Source organism: Myotis brandtii, unplaced genomic scaffold (genome assembly GCF_000412655.1).
Source record: "Myotis brandtii unplaced genomic scaffold, ASM41265v1 scaffold384, whole genome shotgun sequence".
Taxonomy (NCBI): Eukaryota; Metazoa; Chordata; class Mammalia; order Chiroptera; family Vespertilionidae; genus Myotis; species Myotis brandtii.
Genome location: NW_005364745.1, coordinates 4,621,149 through 4,634,978, shown reverse-complemented (window position 1 = coordinate 4,634,978; position 13,830 = coordinate 4,621,149).

The window sequence follows — 13,830 nt, the reverse complement described above, 5'->3', positions numbered from 1 at the left end:
TCTCTATCCCTCTCCCTTCTTCTCTGTAAAAAAGCAATAAAATATATTTTTAAAAAATAATAAAATAAAATAATATTGAATTCAAACTGGAATTGAAAATTAACATTTAAGAAGTTAAACTTCCATCTATCATAAAAAAAGAAATGTATAATAAAGGAAAATTATAACCAATCTCCCTCATGAACCTAAGGCAAAAATCTAAGTTAGAAATTAGCAAATGAAGTCTAGCAATTATTGAAATAAAAAGATACAGTATGCAAACTAGGTTTAGTCCCTGAACGCAAGAATTTTTAACAATGGAAAAAAATCTATAAATGTGATTCATCACACTAACAAGTTCAAGGAGGAAAAGCATTCAATAAAATTAAATAATTAAGCTCGGTAAATCTTTTTAGCAAACTAGAGATAGAAGAGCTTTTAGTGTTCACTTATAAATCAGACACTCTTGGTCTTTCAAGCGGAGGAGATTTAATAGAGGTGATGGATGACACAGGTGATGGAAACCCAACCAGGAATGGTGAGCCAGCTGCATCAGAGAAGAGACCAGTGACACCCCAGGGCTAGAAGGTCAGTGGTAGGAGGTGTTGTTCTTAGAGGCCAGAGAGCAGGCAGGTACTAGAACCAAGGTCAACATTGTCTAGTGGAGTTGGCTTCATGGAAGGAGGGCCATCTCTCAGGAGCTGGGCCCTCAGAAAAGAAACAGGATTGCTGGAGACACCAGAGGAGAAAGGGCGAAGTATCCTAGCTTCTCCCAGTGCCTCCCACAGCTAGCCTTGAGGAAAATTGAAGGCCAGAGATGCTTGGGAATGTACCTTCCTGAAACAGCCAATAGGACAAGAGCGTAGACAGGAAGGGATCTAAGAACAAAGTAGTTTAGGAGCCAATAAGTGAGTACAGCAGGGAAGAGAGGGCCTGGTCAGTCGGAGCAGGTGGGCTCCACAGGTATTTAAACATCCTAGTTTTAAACTTGGGGTTGAAAATATTATTGTACTATTACTAATGTGCATATCTCAGATATTTTTATAAATATTATTTCATATATATTCAGTACTTAAGTATTTTTCAAAATAGCAGTGTACAAATTTGTATGTACAGTACAACCCCATAATTGTTTTATATACTTTTACATACAGTATTCAAATACATAAATATGGAAATACACATGAACTTTGGGCGAGACAGAATGTGAATATTCTTCACTATTATCCATCAATTTATAGTTACATTACAAGAATTGAATATACAAAGGATGAAGCAAATTGTAAAAGAAAAGTCCTTTAGAAATTATCCAACAATTGTTCTCTGATCATTTAAAATCCAGCTGCTACCAACTTCGGGAAGCATAACTGGATTGTAGTTTAATGCAAAAAGCTTACTAGTATATGTTAATAACCACATTTATTCTCTCTGAAGAAATGATGTCTTAACAGAAGCGGGTTAATCTGCATGGAGTCGGTAAGACGAAAGCTGAGATGAAATTGAGCTCTATGTTGGTCCAATTCTGTCTACAAAGGACAGCTGGTGCACTGGTGCAGTGAATCTCTGATTTTTGAGTTGGTAGCAGTTGGATTTTAAATGACCAGAGAACAATTGTTGGATAATTTCCAAAGGACTCTTCTTTTACACTGAAAATTAAAAACTGCGACCTTCTCCATGGTCTCACACTGTTCAGGCTGCTATTGACAAACTGCCACAGACTGGGTGGCTCATAAGAAACAGAAGTTTATTTCCCACAGTCTGGAGGCTGGAAGCCCGAGTCAAGGTGCCTGTAGATGGGGTGTCTGGTGAGAGCTCACTTCCTGGTTTCATCATTGCTGTCCTTTTGCTGGATACTCTCTGGGGTCTCTTTCCTAAGGGCCCTGATCCCATTTCTGAGGGATCCGCCCTCATGACCTAATCACCTCCCAATGCCCCACCTTTATTTATATATAATTTATTTCAGAGAGGAAGGGAGAGGAAGAGAGAGATAGAAACATCAATGATGAGGGGGAATCATTGATTGGCTGCCTCCTGCACGTTGGACCGAGCCCGCAACCCAGCCATGTGCCCTTGACCAGAATCAAACCTTCGGTCCACAGGCCAATACTCTATCCACTAAGCCAAACCGGCTAGGGCCCAATGCCCCACCTTTCCATACCATCACCTTGGGGGTCTGGATTTAAACATATGGATTTGGGCGGGGCGGGGGGTACGGGGGATACATACATTCAGTCCATAGCAGCCATGGTTATGAGCCCATCATGGTGGAGTGAGACTTAGGGTGAAAGAGGGTGACCAGTCCCCAGTTTGCCCAGGGTGAGGAGTTGTTTGGGTGTGGAACTTTTGTTGCTAAAATTGAGACAGCACTGGACACACCAAGACTGGAGAAAAGTTACGTAGTGACTTTGTCTTTAACTGTGAATTTCTGTCATGGCCTAGAGACCTGACTACACTGATGAACAGAGTAGGCGAGGAGGTGAAGTATCCCTGGAAAGAGGACTGAATTTCCATACCTGCCCGAATGAATACATAGACCACCCACATCCTGTGAGAAAACGCCTTGCACTTCTGAAAGCTAACGTCTAGCTACGTGGTGGAGAGTGAGCCTCCGAGACTGTGGCATAGACCGTTTCCAGGGTAGAGCAGACAGGGAAGTTGATAAAAGAAGTTGAGAGGAGGCCATGGAAAACATTTCCTAACCTCATTTTCCCCAGGACTCGCCCTGTGTTGCAGAGTGAAAACCTCTCTTCTAGAGACAGAGTTCTAGAAATGAACTCTAACAGGGATCTTTTCAAACCAACGTTAAAAAAAAACACACGCAGAAGAACATGCGCACTTACAGTGGCTGTGCCTACTTCCTTCTGCCTGTCATTCTCCCGTGCTTAGGTGCCCTGTGACCTGTTGGGGAAAGAGGACATTGTATTTGATAGGGCAGGACCTGGATTTTCTTAAGTATGTTGGCCCTAGAGGGTGGTTCTCAACCTTGGCCACTCACTAGTGTCACTTGGAAACATTTTAAACTATTTCAATGCTGATGTAAAGACAGCACAGGGAATATAGTCAATAATATTGTAATAACTGTGCGTGCTGTCAGATGGGTACTAGACTTATTGGGTGACCACTTCATAAGTTCTATAAATATCAATCACTAATATCATATTGTATGCCAACTGTAATTAAAAACATGTTAAAAATAAAATAAAATAGAATATCCTAATGCCATGTTGCACTGTTGCCTTTGGGAGGAGGGCAAGCATCAGGATTTTTTTCTAAAGCTCTCAGACCTAAGAACCATTCACCTTACAATATTGCAAGTTCTAAAAAGAACACAGATGTTGTGCATAGATCTGTTACAGCCACGTTCTCACTCACAACAGACCAGTCTATAGAAATCCATCAATTATCAGGACTTGGATTAAATGTAAAAGAAGTGTCATTAACATAGAGTAATGTTTGGTCCTGCCCAAAGGCGAGGACCTATGGCCACAATGGAATCACGCTTGAAACTTAAAAAAAAATGCCCTGGCCCCACTTTATCCCAATTACCCCCAATCTCTATTTGACTATGTCCAGATACAAGTATAAAGAAACAGTGGTTGCTGAGTGCAGTCAGGGTTAAGAACCGGCGTGCAAAAGAATCATTATGTGGAAACAGATGGTTCGGAGGGAACGCTCTCCAGACTTTGAATTCAGAACAGACAAGGCAAAGACAACAACAAGCAAGCCAAAGTCTCAAAGAGCTGGTAGGTAACAGGGTGTCGACTCCAAGTAATTCAGTTATTATGTGAGGCTTAGCAGGAGTACAATTTTACTTCAATAAATTTCAGTTGGCCAGACAGAAGGAACACGTTGAGCGTCCGTGTATGGAAACCACACTGTGTTTTCTGAGTGATTGGAGGGGAGCTGGAGGAGTTAGATATGCAGCACGGCCATGTGCTCAACAGCACGGGGTTTGTTTTATTTTATTTACGTAATGGGATGTGTTTGGCCACCTGGAATAGTGCCTGAAAGTGGATGGAAAACGGCAAATGTAGTCGGTGAGGCTGATTAATAACCAGGGGCAGAAAAATAGGCCGAGTGGAAAAACTTATTCATGTAATTGCTTCGTTTTGCTGTCTGCAGAAGGATTTGTTTTGGAAGTGATTTTGGCTACTTAACTGGGTAGATTGATAGATCAGAGAAAGGTCTTAAAAATCACATTTCACAGTTTTGTTCATAACATGAAATTAGTTTGACCTGAAAGATGGATGCCATTTTTTGTGTCCACCTGATAAGACATTTGTCTTGAGAGAATCATTATTTTACAACATAAACAGTCTTTGTGAAAGGAAATAGGTAGACAGCAGAGGATTTTCCTAAAAACCATGGACTCAGAATTATAAAATTTTAACAAGACAAGCCTTATTTTTCTTTATTTATACACAAAAATACATGGGAAGAAACAGAAGTGTCTTATAATTCCATTTACCTGATTATTCATGCTGACAAAAATAGATTCCATGCACATGTTATGAAAATCCAGGAATTAAATAGAAGTAAAAATAAAATATAAAATTCTCCTCCTCCAGTCTTTCACCACCAGACATCTAGAATTTCCCCTGAAGGCAATCACTGTTGACAGTTTCTTGGTTATCTTTCTAACAATCCTTCCTTCCTATATAATAAAACCCTAATGTGCAAATCGACTGAACAGTGGAACAAACTGGTTGCTATGATGCGCACTGACCACCAGGGGGAAGACAACGCAGGAGCTACCCCCTGATGGTCAGTGCGCTCCCACAGGGGGAGCACCGATCACCCAGAAGTTGGACTCACGCCTGGTGAGCGCAGCAGTGGTGGCGGGAGCCTCCCCTGCCTCCACAGCAGCGCTAAGGACCCTTCAGGGGATATCCACCTGCGGGCTTAGGCCTGCTCCCTGCAGGGGCCTAAGCTGGCAGGTGGGCATCCCCAAGGGGTCCTGGACTGTGAGAGGGCACAGGCTGGACTGAGGGACACACACACCCCCAATGCACAAATGTCGTGCACCGGGCCTCTAGTGATTTAATATAGAACCCCCTGTAGAGAATATAGCTCTTAAACAAGTTACAGGAAACATAACTTTATCTTTTAGAATTAATGAAAGGATATTCAGAAGCTATGAGTCGTGTGTCCCCCCTCCCATCTTTATTGAGACATAATTAGCAAATAACATCATGTAACTTCAGGGTGTGTGATGTCATGACCTGATAGACATATATAGTGAAATGATTGCTTAGACTTTGTGTTTTTGTTTAATGTTTTATCTTCAAGATATTCTTACTTTTAACACTGCATTGTATGACTATGTCATACTTTATTGAAACAATCTGCTACCAATAGCATTAATAACATATCTTGGTTTATATGCTTTTGCAAGATTATTGGTGTGATAAATTCCTATCATGAAATTGCTGCAGAGTATGCGAATTTCACAGTGTTTGTTGCTGTGACCAAATATGCTCCCCAAACATGGCCCCAGTGTGTACTCCTACCGACACCATATGGACATGTTCAAGACTCACACCCTCATGAATAGTAAACATGATTGCATTATTTAAAGCTTCACTCAGCACTGAATTTTAAAATATAATCTGATGAATTAAAAAAAACCACAGTTTCTGCTACTTGAATCCGAAATTCTCTGATTATTAATCAGATCAGGCATCAACATTATTCCTTCAGCATGCTAATACTGATACTGACTATAATAAATGTCAGGTGTCTAGCAGCCAGGAATCCCGGTAGATTGAACAGCAGAATCCTCTGAGGACACAGGCCTGGCGGTGGAGCTGGAAAGTCCCATAGAAACCCCAGCTCCTCCAGCTATGAGCTTTGCAAATGTGGGCAAGCGGCTTTGCTTTTCTAAGTTTCAGTTTCTACAACATCTAAGCTGGACCGAACCATTGTGCTACTTCTTGGGGTGCTGTGATAATATTACGGAGTAACGTCTGCTGAAGTGGTGAACACGATTCCTGGCACAGAGAGCGACAGCATCACCAGTGTTGCTAGGATGCGTGTCACCTCCTGTTGTGCTTGCACTTCCTTTCTCTCTAGGCTCTTGAGTGAGATGGGATGCAGAACAGGAGCAGGATGAGTCAACTTGAAGACCTCAATGATTCACATTTGAAATATCTTAACATATTGTGTTGGCAAAACAAAAGACATCTAACTGCCCACTGCCTTCACTGGGCAGTGGCCCCCTCTTTACGCTAGATAGGCAAACAATATTATAACGTGAGAACATCAGCACCCAAACCCAAACCAAATGAAGCAAAAACACCACAAACAAAACGGGAACATGAACTTAAGAGTAGGTTCCTGACATTCCTGCAGGTGAGACGGTCACGCTGTGAGGACTGAAATGTCTGCGTTGATGCGTAGGTGTCCGCCGTGAATCCAGATCATCCGCTCACCCACCCACTCACTCACTATTCCTCTTTCCAGTCTTTTTATATCTTTGCTACTTGTCTCTGTAAATTCATTTCCCCCAACCTTCTATTCTTATACTTTGCGGCATTTTATCATCCTATATAATAAAAGGCCAATATGCACATTGTCCCTTTGGGAGTTCAACCAACCAGGAGTTTGACCAACCGGGAGTTCAACTGCTCGCTATGACGTGTGCTGACCACCAGGGGGCACCACAAAATGAAGGAAGGCCACAGCCAGCCCTGATTGCCGGCCAGGCTTAGGGACCCTACCCGTGCACGAATTCATGCACCGGGCCTCTAGTTTACAATAACCTTCCATTATCAAATGGTAGTTTGCATTTGTTTATCCTCAGCCATTCCAAAGCATCTAGCATACTCTCCTTTAAACCATCTTCCTCCCCTCTCACAACACTGCATTATTTTCAATTAATTCCCAATAAACTCTTAATTGCCCATGCTCTGTTCCAGCTAGCGAGTTAATCCCTGTTTAAGCTAATGGGTTCAACTTCTTTAATAGACAAATCTTTCATGAAGGCTGTGGACAAGCAGAGTATTAACGGAACCTCGTTTCATTACTTTGCACTTTCCTTGATCTTTCTCCTTCTCATTCTTCCAGGCACACATAGCCAGGGTCCTGGAGCTAATAAACAATGTGATAAAAAGTAGAGAACACGGGCCAAGGAGGCCGTAAAATTCCCCTTAAAGCGGACAGATGCTTCTTATGCAACCAAATACAGATTCCCAGCCCTGATGTGGGCAGCAGGGCCCTCTCCGCCCCCCTCGCCACAGGGCAGCCCCCGCACACCGGTTTTACCAGCACTGCGAATAAGAAGGCACTGTGGGATCAGATGCAATGATACATGATTGGAATTAATTTTGCAAAATGGAATTGACTTCATTATTTCTAATTATAAATGCAATATATGCTTTTCATTGAAAAAGGTACAAAAATGTCTAAATGAAAAAGGGGGAGGAGAAATTACCTGCAGTCCTACATCCCAGAGACGATGACTGTTAACATGTTGACATTAACTATCCAAACATGTTTCCTATGGATAATATTCGTTTTCACAAAAAAGAACATACCGAGCATGTTAGTGTTTAATAACCTGTGCTTTTCTAATTGTATGTACTAGTATATGCAATAAATGTCTTCACTTGACAGTATAAATGAATCCATTCTTTTAAACAGCAATGTACAATATACATAACACAATTTTGCATAAAATTTTTACTGCATGGGCATTTAGGTTGCTCGTAATTTTCCGATTACAAACAATGTATTAAAAACATTATAAAATAACTTTATAAAGATATTTATTTATGTAGGAAAATTACCAGAGGGACTTTCTGGATCAAAGATACACAACAATTTAAATTTCAAAATAGTGTGTCTAATTGTCCTTCAACATATTGTACTGCATAGTATATGAGTTTCTTTATCTCCATCTTCTCTATAGCCAATCATCCTAATCTTTGCTAATCTTTAAAGCAAAAAAGGCCCCCAAAAATCCAATATAGTAATACACAAGGGAGATGAAAAGATAGAAAAAAAACCACCAACGACCAGGAATAATACGGGAAGTCATCGCCAGTACAGTGAGGATTCAGGGACATCAACATGACACATTGTTGGTGGACATGTGAACTGGAACCTTTTTGTAATGTCAATAGTTTTTTGGGTTGTTGTTTTTAAGACAAAAAACCTTTTGGCCTGCAGTTCCACTTTTGGGACGAGAGCCGATGGAAATGAAAGCACTAGTGTGAAGGAATACATATTCCAGAACGTTAGAATGTTTATTACTGCTCTGTTTTTAGTAGCAAAATATATGGGGCCGTGATGGACCTCCATCAATAGGAGAACGGTTAGATAATTTGTAGAATTTAGTTATATGTACATATATGTGTGTATATATTTACACACATATATACAGGGTGTCCCCCAACAATGTAGACACACATTAACAGCTGATAGATCAATTTTAAAAATGAAATATATTTTCATAAACAATGCCTTTATAATTATTTAAAATGTGTGTATATATTTTTGAAACATCCTACGTGTTATTTATATCTATATGCAAAAATTATGCGGTTGTGTAAGGGGATAGTTTTCACTTTTGTTTATGAACCTGTGGAGATGCTTATATTGTATAAGTAGGAAAATCAATTTGAGTTGAAGTGGCAAAGTCAAGTTATGTTTATAAAGTTTATTGCAGATTTTTATAAAGGGTAAAAATTTAAATGTACATTCCTCAAAAATGTTTAACCAAGCATGGTGACCGCGTCGCGCAGTCTGAGTTGAGGCAATGAAGAACTCATGAACATCTTTTTTTCTTTCTCCACGGGGGACAGAAAAGGTTGGAAAGAGCATGAATTCTTTTACTCTGGAATTCTTCATAAAATGTCAAGGAAGCAGGAATTAAAATTTTACTGTACTAACGTATTTATGTCTTCTTAGGAGAAATAAAAGAAAGTCCAGGTTTTAAGGATGTTTGAACAATACAGAGAAAACAAAATCAAACACGAAAGACGAAAGACGCTGGGGTGGTCAGGAGCACGCGGCCTGGGGGCAGGTCACCCCCGGGGAAGCCTGCAGATCTGGGTGTGCTGCTCCTGAGCCTCTGTGCCCACTTGTTGGAGGTTTGCTGGCGGCCACAGCTCTAATTTTGTTACTAATGTCAGGGAGCCCTTCTCTCTTGAGTGAACGTGCTGGGGGATCGAGCAGATAGTCTTTTATACTTTTTTGTGTGTCTATTTGTATTGAAGATTTTGATGCCTTCTGGCATCTTCTGTGCTGATTTTTTTTTTCTTTTTGACAACCAGATAAGCTCGAAGTGTTTGTGCTCGATGGAATGGAGAGCCTCCCTTCGAGATCTGGGTCAGTGACATTTCGTGTTCTATGCTCCCTTCTCACATGCAAATGAAATTCTAAAGTGTCGGGAGGGTGTGAAATGCAATAAAACATTCTCCCTAGTCTTATCCACTCAGGTTAATTCACTTTTACAGTGGTCTGTTCTTAAGTGCTACTACGCTTCATTTTTCCTCTCTCTCAGGGAATTGGCAGATGAATTGAGGACAATAATTGGTCCTCTTGTGAACATTCTAGACCAGCGGTTCTCAACCTGTGGGTCGCGACCCCTTCGGTGGTCGAACGACCCTTTCACAGGGGTCGCCTAAGACCATCCTGCATATCAGATATTTACATTACGATTCATAACAGTAGCAACATTACAGTTATGAAGTAGCAACGAAAATAATTTTATGGTTGGGTCACAACATGAGGAACTGTATTTAAAGGGCCAGAAGGTTGAGAACCACTGTCTAGAGCAGGGGTGGGCAAACTTTTTGACTCGAGGGCCACAATGGGTTCTTAAACTGGACCGGAGGGCCGGAACAAAAGCATGGATGGAGTGTTTGTGTGAACTAATATAAATTCAAAGTAAACATCATTACATAAAAGGGTATGGTCTTTTTTTTTAGTTTTATTCATTTCAAACGGGCCGGATCCGGCCCGCGGGCCGTAGTTTGCCCACGGCTGCTCTAGACTGTGGCTCTCAGCATGACCTGGGAACTGGACAGAAATGCAAACCCTCGGACCTTACCTACCGAATCCACCGGCTGCAGAGTGAGGGCCTGGGCACCTGGGTTTTGATAAGCCTTCTGGGTGACTCTCTGCACAGGAAGTTGAGTCACTTCGGTCTCAATGACAGACGGTTTGCATGGCTTATGCCGGGGAGAGTGCTGACCTGGGAGGGTTTCCCTTGGTTTGCCCGCACCGAGCTCCTGGGAGCCTCAATACACCTCGCAGTAGGGACTGTTCTTTGGACTTGTCGGGAGTTGCAGACCCTTCTGAAAACTCTAAAGCAGCGGTTCTCAACCTGTGGGTCAAGACCCCTTTGAGGGTGGAACGACCCTTTCACAGGGGTCGCCTAAGACCATCGGAAAACACATATATAATTACATAGTGTTTTTGTGATTAATCACTATGCTTTAATTATGTTCAATTTGTAACAATGAAAATACATCCTGCATATCAGATATTTACATGACGATTCATAACAGTAGCAACATTACAGTTATGAAGTAGCAACAAAAATAATTTTATGGTTGGGGGTCACCACAACATGAGGAACTGTATTAAAGGGTCGCAGCATTAGGAAGGTTGAGAACCACAGCAAAGGGTTTCAAATGCGTTAAGTTTCTCCATTCTCTCAAAAGAAGACCAAAAAAATCTCACAGAAATATGAAAAGGATTAAAAATAAGATGTGAGGAATGTTCTGTATGCCAACAACGAGCTATTACTGAACTTCAACAATTATGCCCTTAGCTTGGCCCGAAAGCCGACTGGCTGAGGACTATAAATAACCAGCACAGAAAAGCCGGTCAGAACACAGGGAGAGAGGCAGGGCTGGCCCAGGAGCAGATAATGACCCCCTGCGGTGCGATGTCAATATCTTCTGATCAACTTCTTATATATCTTACTATCTCAAGAGAAAATTCACGGATTAGGTTAAACAATCTCTTAAATTTCAGGAAGCTCCTGGCTTCCTGGGTTTATCTGTCTAAATACAGGTGACTTGCTAAACTGTAGCTCAGAGAAAAAAATAGAGAGGTTTACTTTTAAGTTGAATTAATGGACTTAGTTCTACGTACGACAAGATGGAGAGGAAGACAGGTGAGTATGAGGAGTCACGTAATGCGAAAGGCCTTGGTACTTTAAAGCACAATTTGAATGATTTTCCTTCAAATTTAATTAACCTTAATTAAAATGGAGCTCACTAATATTTCTACGCGTGGGCAATTCTTGGCCAAATGCATATGGTTTGATAGATTGGTTTAAATAAGTTATGTGTTTTCCTCCTGATTTTATCACAAAGTTAGAATTAATGTTAGCATATTTTTCCAATTTATAAAACACCCCAATTAATCAGCGCTCTCTAAATGTTCAACACTGCTTTTATGGTTCAACTAAATTGAATTACAATAACTAATATCTCTTTAAAAGTTTGGTTCCTGGAACTTGTGATGGGGCTACCAATCACTACACTGCCTAGGTAAAATCCCCCTTACTCTGCTTGGGGAAAACTTTTAAAATTCCATATCCGACAGAATTTTAACATAAAATTTTGTTTCTCTATAACACAGCAGCCTAAGCTGAATTTAATCTACTAGTTACCTTTAAGATCATGGGCTCATATTGCGTTGAAATAATTAATAAATAATCTCTGGATATTTAAGCAAAACCTTTAGCACATCTGTGTGCCTTCTTTTCGTACATGACAGTGGCTGTCAGAGAATGAACAGAACGCACGCGTCCCCTCAGCACGTTCAGGGCGCATGTCTATCGAAGTCGGTGTGAATGTGGGGAAAGTGCACGTCAGATAACTAATGTGTGTTTGAGTATCGGGGCAAAAAGGAAGTAACTTTTTCTAAAAATAAAATGGTTATGGCTGTGCCAGAATGTAAAATTCAACTTCAAAATACAAATTTCTGGGTGTGTAAGAATTGTAGAATAGCTGAGGGAATTAAGCTTTACTCACTACATTTTATATCTGTAAAGAGAAGAAAAACTAACAAGTGAAAAGTGTCCTAGATGAATTAAATGCAATAATTGTGTATGGCTATGCCGCAACATGTGTGCTGTTCAGGTTGGACTGAGACATGTTTATATTCATGCGTGAAGACTGGTATGATAACTATCAGCCATTGATTTTTTTTTAAAAAAATAACCTCATCCATTGACGGCATTAATAATACACACTTTATAGATAAATTAAAGGCCCTAGAGGTCCCTCAGAATGCTCTTATTGTCTTTCATATGATCTTTTTTTAAAAATAGTTTTTATTGATTTCAGAGAGGAAGTGAGAGGGAGAGAGAGAAAGATGATGAGAGAGAATCATTGATCAGCTGCCTCCTGCACGCCCCCTACTGGGGATCAAGCCGGCAACCCAGGCATGGGCCCTGACCGGGAATCGAAGCGTGACCTCCTGAATCATAGGTCGATGCTCAACCACTGAGCAACACCAGCCGGGCGGAGCTTTCTTTCATTCATTCATAAAAGCTTTATTGAATGAATGTGCATTATTCCTCCATTGTGATGTTGTTTGCTATGACAAAAAATAAACCAGATGTTCCAGTCTCGTTATCTGCAACAGCTCCTTTCCCTTTAAATATACCTGAAGTCCTTTCTACAAAGTACCGATGAGAGGTTGAGTCATCTGAAAGAAATATCAAAAGAACTTCAGAAAGAAATGCATCAGACACTTGATACTCTTGATACCACAGGAAATTGACGCACGGATGTCGGCCCCCACGAATGAGCTGGCCTTGTCCCCACAGACAATATTCTAACTCTACCAAGCCCATGAGTCAGGTTCCAAGACTCTTGTGATGTAGAAGCAGGTGATTTCATGAAGGTAGACCGCACAACACCAGCAAAACAAGAAGTCCTTGCATAGGGCGAAAGAGACTATATAAAGTCATTTAATTGGGATCAATTTAATTTTCTCTTTAGTGAACATGAGAGAAACTGCTTTTCTTTCTTCTGAATCTGTCTTAAACCCTCAATTTAAGAGATTAAATGTATAAAAACTAAATGGAGCACTCTGAGCCTGCGTCCTCAGCATTGAGGAAAAAAGATTCCTTATAAAAATTCTTAGTGTAGAATCAAAACTATTAAGTTAGCAAGAAAATCATACAAATAATGATCTTGTAAAAAAATTATGACATGTAATATTTGGCTTTGTCTATTAAAAGACTCACAAAATTATAATGGTTATAATGGTTAAATTATGTTATAATGGTTAAACGTTATACAAAATTACTTTTAATAAAGACCTTTACTTTTCACGACAATGTAGTTATTTGTTTTGGCTCAACAAGAATCTGTCCTCTTTCCTACCTGAATAGAATTGAAAAAATCCAAATCTTAGCATGCCCATGCTACAAATTTCATTTAATTAGACAACACACATCCAGTCATAGAAACAAGTCCTATGCTTTGACTGCAGAAATGATGCCTGCAGCATCCTTCAGGCGCCTCATCGGGTCCTTATAATCTTGGCCCTGAAGGTGGGGAAAAATGTCACTTCTTGGCAGGGCAGGGACCCTGAGAAATGTGGGTGTCTTTTGGAAAAAGGACACCCTTGGAGGTATAAGTGCCGGGGTGAGATCAGGTAGGGGTGAATTGGATGACTGACTCTGCTCTCTACTAGGAAACACATAAGAATAAATTAAAACTCCCAAGAAACTAGAAACACCAATCAGAGAGGATACATGCACCCCTATTGCTCATAGCAGCACAATTCACCATAGCTAAGATTTGGAAACAGCCTAAGTGCCCGTCAGCAGATGAGTGGATTAAAAAACGGTGGTACATCTACACAATGGAATACTAC